Source organism: Triticum urartu, chromosome 4, assembly GCF_003073215.2.
Source record: "Triticum urartu cultivar G1812 chromosome 4, Tu2.1, whole genome shotgun sequence".
NCBI lineage: Eukaryota > Viridiplantae > Streptophyta > Magnoliopsida > Poales > Poaceae > Triticum > Triticum urartu.
The window spans coordinates 220731251-220737225 of NC_053025.1; positions in this window are offsets into that span (position 1 = coordinate 220731251).

Genomic DNA, 5975 nt, shown 5'->3' on the forward strand with positions numbered 1-5975 from the left:
TATTACCTACTATACCCTCGTCCTAGTTAATACGTAGGATTTAACTAATAAAATATGAATGCATGTCCCTAAAGATCATGTTGTTGGAGTCGTATTTGAACATAGTTTCCACCTATACAATTTTTGTAACATACATTAACACTGTTTTGGTTAAATTTAAGGTTATATACCAGCAAGCGTTTGCCTGCAACACACACGACTTATTCCATCACCGCTGTATGCCATGTATCGCACACGCAACTCTAATCTGGTTCGTGCTTGATGTCCACTACAAGAAATATGTCAACTTATGACCTTCTGTCAGTGACCCTCGAAGAATTGGTCATAAATTTATGACCATTTTAGACCAATTGGTCAAAAGCTGTTCAGGGGGCTCCAAACCCTAAACCATTGCGACCATTTTGGTCAGAAAGGTCGTAATTTCCTTACACGAAATAGTCACAAAGCAAACAGTGCTAGTCTGCTGCCTTATTTCTAGTTGTTAATGACCAATATAGATGGTCATAGCCTTGTAGATTGTGGTGGGTTGTGATGACTAGGCGCCATCTCATCAGTTTTGCCTATGTGTCATGTCCATGTGGCAGTTTTTTCCCTAGGTTGTGAAGCAACCTATATTTCTATCATTCCCAAAATTCCCAAAAAAATCTCATAAATTCTTTGGGGCATATCTTCATCAAATATGTAAAAATCCTTCCTTGCCTAGTTCAAAAGTAATTCAACAATATTCATTTTCCTATTCTGTTCACAATAACACTTTATGAAGGAAGTGCTATTTATATATTCTTGATTGCCCTCGGAATTTTTTGGCACTCTTTCCTATCCAAATCATTACCGCATGACAAAATTCAGCTCCATTTTCCTAGCAAATCTTCCTCGGCAAATTTCCAAAGTTTTTGTCCACCTAGAAGCATTGTGAAGGAAGTACCTTTTTTATATCTCTAAATGACATGAAATTTTTACAGTTCCTTCATATGACCAAATTATCACCCTCCTCCAAATTGCAGCTCAGTCAAATCATCTATGTGAGCCCAGGTTCAATTTATATTTTATGGCCAAATTGGCACGTTGCAAAGCAAGTGTTATATAGACCCCTCCTATTACCCTCAAACTTTTCGGGCACTATTCTATACCCAAATCATTGCCACATGATAATATTCAGCTCAATTTTCCTAGTAAATCTTTCTCAGGAAATTTCCAAAGTTTCTACCTCGAGAGAAGCTTTGTGAAGTAAGTACTAGCTAGGCTTACCCAAATGATCTAAAAATTTACCAGCGCATGACCATACCTAAGTAACTTACCTACACCAATTTTGAGCTCATTTAATTCATCCAATATCTCTCACTAGTTTTCCCAAGTTTCTGTCCATAGAAGAGCATTGTGAAGGAAGTACTACTTTGGCATGTCCAAATGGTATAAATTTTCTACAGTGCTTTCCTATGCCCAAATAACCATCCTCCACAAAATTTCAGCTCACTCCATTCATTATTTTGAGCCCAGCCTCAACATTCATATTTTTGTCCAGCGTGGTACTTTGCAAAGCAAGTACCACCTAGGATCCTCCTTTTGAGCTAAAACTTTGTGAAGACATTCTCCTTAGTAGATGATCATCCTCAGCCAAAACTCATGCCCATTGGCCATGTGCATTTCCCGTACCGCTAATCAAACACTTGGCTGCTAATTCATATTTGAGCATCGATCGGTCTCCTCGTGAGAATCTTATGTTGTATTTTTCTTCCTAGCACCAACCTGGGGAGTGCCCAACCCACTAGACATTCCTAGGCCGCGCAAAACACATGGCAACATTACGGTCACGCGGTGACCACGCGACGGGCATGCGAGTTTACGCGCTCTAGAGTTGGGGCCTCGGCCACCGCCCAAACCTCTACGTATCGCCACCAAACCATGTATTTATGATTAAATAGGTCCTTATGTAACTAGAAATGATTTTTGCAAAAAATAAATAGCAAACTATGAGGCAGCTGCAGTTCAAATTTGACCCGCTTCCAACTGAATCGGCGGAAATTTGTCTTTTTCACGAGAGGTGGATCAAAAAATTTTACACCCAAACATTTTGTCAATTGTGCATTAAATATGGCCTAGTATTTTATAAAAATGATTTGGTCCAATTTTGCAACAATTATTTGGTAGTTCCTTCACAAAAAAACCTCCTTTCGGGCACTCGAAAAATGGAAATTGTTTTTTTCGTCCAACAAAAATGAAAACTTCCTTAGGCAACATTGTTTGCCATTCCAATATGCACACTTGTGCACAATATGAGATCATTTGAACAAACTATGCCATGAATGTGGCCATAGGATTGATCATTTGGCTTGAAAGCCATTGATCTCCACACGTGATAGCTCGTTTCTGAGAACACTTTTTTAAAATAATTGCCGTATTACAAGTTTGTTATTTTTCCTGAGAACTTGGCCACATATAATGACAAAATGCGAAGGTTTCCCAATTTTTTGATTTTTTTTGAATTTTTTATGCCCGTTTCAAAGTGCGGTCAAAACGGCGGGAATGACCGTTCCTAGCTAGTGGTTGAATCTTGGAATTTTTTTCGTGTTTCTCTGATTAAATAGGTACTTATGTACCTATAAATGATTTTTGTAAAAATAAATAGCAAACTATAATGCAGCTGTAGTTCAAATTTGACTCGCTTCCTACTGAATCGACGGAAATTTGTCTTTTTCACGAGAGGAGGATGAAAACTTTTTACACCCAACCATTTGGTCAATTGTGCATTAAATATGGCCTAATATTTTAGAAAAATGATTTGGTCCAATTTTGCAACAATTATTTGGGAGGTCCTTCACAAAAAAACCTCCTTTCGGGCACTCGGAAAATGGAAAATGAATTTTATGTGCAAAGAAAATAAAAACTCCCTTAGGAAACATTGTTTGGAATTCCAATATGCACCCTTGTGCACAACCTGAGATCATTTGAACAAACTATGCCATGAATGTGGCCATAAGATTGATCATTTGGGTTGAAAGCCATGAATCTTCACGCATGATAGCTCATTTCTGAGAACACTTTTTTAAAATAATTGTCGTATTACAAGTTTATTATTTTTCTTGGAAACTTGGCCACATATAATGACACAATGCGAAGGTTTCCCAATTTTTTGATTTTTTCTGAATTTTTTATGCCCGTTTCAAAATGCGGTCAAAACGGCGGGCTTGACCGTTCCCAGCTAGTGGTTGAATCTTGGAAAACTATTGATATTTCTTTGATTAAATAGATACTTATGTACCTAGAAATGATTTTTGGAAAAAATAAAGAGGAAACTATGAGACAGTTGTAGTTCAAATTTGACCCGCTCCCTGCTGAATCGGCAGGAATTTGTCTTTTTCACGGGAGGTGGATCGAAACTTTTGACACACAACCATTTGGTCAACCATGCATTAAATTTGTCCTAGTATTTTAGAAAATTGATTTTGTCTAATTTTGCAACAAATATATGGTAGGTCCTTCACAAAAGAACTCATTTCGGGCACTCGGAAAATGGAAAATTGATTTTTCGTGCAAAGGAAATAAAAAATCCCTTTGTAAATATTGTTTGCAAATCCAAGATGTAACTTGTGCACAATATGATATCATTCGAACAAATATTTGATAGGACTTTCATAAAAAACCTCATTTTGAGCATGGAAAATGGAATGAAATTTTTAGCTTGAATAGATCACGACCAATTTATATGGTCATAAGGTCATCAAATGGTTTGCTACGTTCTAATTGGTCCATGAGCATATCACGCGGATCATGCATCAACCACCGTAGGATGCTTCCGGATCCAACGGCAGCCCTCACCCCCTCAGCCAACCATAGCCCAACTACCCAAACCCTAACCCACACCCGCACTCCTCCTCCCTCGGCTCCTCGCCGCCGCCACCTCCTCCCCCTTCCAGATCGAGACAGAGTGAGAGCTCGCATCCTCCCTTACAGATCGCTGCCGCCACCTCCCTCCGGCGGAGCTCACCGCCGTCCATGGCCTCCTCCACGCCCTCCTTTTCTCACCCCTCCCCTTCCCTCACCAGGACGGAGAGAAGAACCTGAGGGAGGGAGATCCAACGCGATCTAGCCTCGACCTCCACTGCATCGGCCTCGCGCCTCACCGGAGCAGCTCTGTCGTCGGCCGAAGTTGCGCAGGTCACCGTGTTCCCCCGCTCTTGTTCCTCCCTCTGTTTATCTCTTCCTTTTTTCTCTCAAGTCTCAACCCCCCTCTATACTTCTCTTTGCAAGGAGGCCGCCATGGACTTCCTCGTCGAGCTGTTGCCGGAGTTCCAAGTCCGTGCCGCTCGAAACCGTCTTCAACCTCCATCGGCCCTTGTTCCTCCATGCCCCGCCAAGCGCGCGCCAAGCCGTCGCCGCGTCGAGCTCTACCGCCCAAGTCCACCGTCCCGCAGCCCACCGGACCTCTCTGGCTGTCTTCCTCCACTGTATCTAGTCGCTCCTCGAACGCAACAAGTCCACCTGCATCAAGCGCCGCCCTCGCCCATACGCATCGAGCGTTGGTGCTCTTCTGCCTCATCGGGTGGATGACACCCAGCGCACTCACGCGCGTGGGGTCAAGGGCGTTGACCGCGCCCCTACCTGGGCAGATCGCCAGCGCCTCCCGGCTCGATCCCCTGCTCGACCGCTCGCATGGTACGCTCCCTTCGTCCCCTCTACTCGAGTTGTACCAGACAGTGGCACCAGGTTTGTATGCTGTGGCTGAGTATTTGACTGGGGGTGCAACTGCTGAACTTACAGGTGGATACATGCTTCCAGGTGAAGGAGCTTGAGGAAACGTAGCTTTGCCCATGAAATGGTGAAGGACTTGTTTTAATCCTGATATATCTGATGAAATAGTACTTCTCTACTTCACTGTTCAATCAGGCGATGCAGAATCCCCGTTCCAGAATGTTTTTCAAACTATATTTGCTAGAAAAACGATCTTATATTATTTACATGGGTCAATCTCGACCATCATGACTCCTAAGTTAATAAGGTTGGTTGTGTGCTCTCCTTGCAGCAGCCTGAGCTCCGGCGAGGTTGATCTAGATGGCTCGGCAGCGTCACCGGCGGTGAGAACCCCCCTCCCTTTGCGGCTATGGACAAACTGGATTGCGTGTTGCCTCCTGCCTTTTGTGCTCGCGTTGCGGTGGTTAGGTTAATGAAAATTGAACTAGTTAACTACTATAAGCGATTCTGCAATTGTTTGTGGATCTGGTAGCAAGCTGTATGAACCATAGTTAGCTTCTTTAGATAAGTACAACTTATTAGGTTAATAACAATTAGTAGGACTTCATCACAGTTCTTCTGTAGTTCCCTTTAGCTGCTTTAGATAACCATAAGTCTTATGTAGTTGTAGCTGGACTGTTAATTTGGTACTCCATCACATCGGTGTGGGTTTTGGCAGTACGAGTGTACTGCCATAATGTCACCAGCTGGTGCAATTGCAACTAGTAGAAATGAGAATATAGTATTGGCAATTTGGCATAATATACACCTGAGTCAGATAAGACTTAGGACAATGTCCTTTGAGGCTGCAGAAGATTAGTTGCTAGTTGGTACCATGTGCATAGGATAAGATCAGATGCTGATGCTGCAGGATAGTTATCCTCTTCGTATGGCAATATGCTTATTTTCCTTGGTTCCAACTACGCAGCGAATTCTCTTTCAAAAAAAATGTGGCGCATGCATGAGGATCAATCCTGTTGACTGCGTGACAATCATGTTTCCGTGAAGTTATTAGACATACAATACTTTTGAAATACCCATACTGTAACTGACCAAAGAACTATAAGCAAAAGACATACAGTACATCACTTTTCAAATGCTCAATACTATAGCTGACACACTAGAGAACTAGAAGAATAACCTGCATTAGAAACACTCGTTGGGTGCTTACCTTGCCCCTGGCAATGTCAATGAATCATAGTGGTACTATAGGCACCGAGGAAATTATGGGAGACGTTGATTGTAAA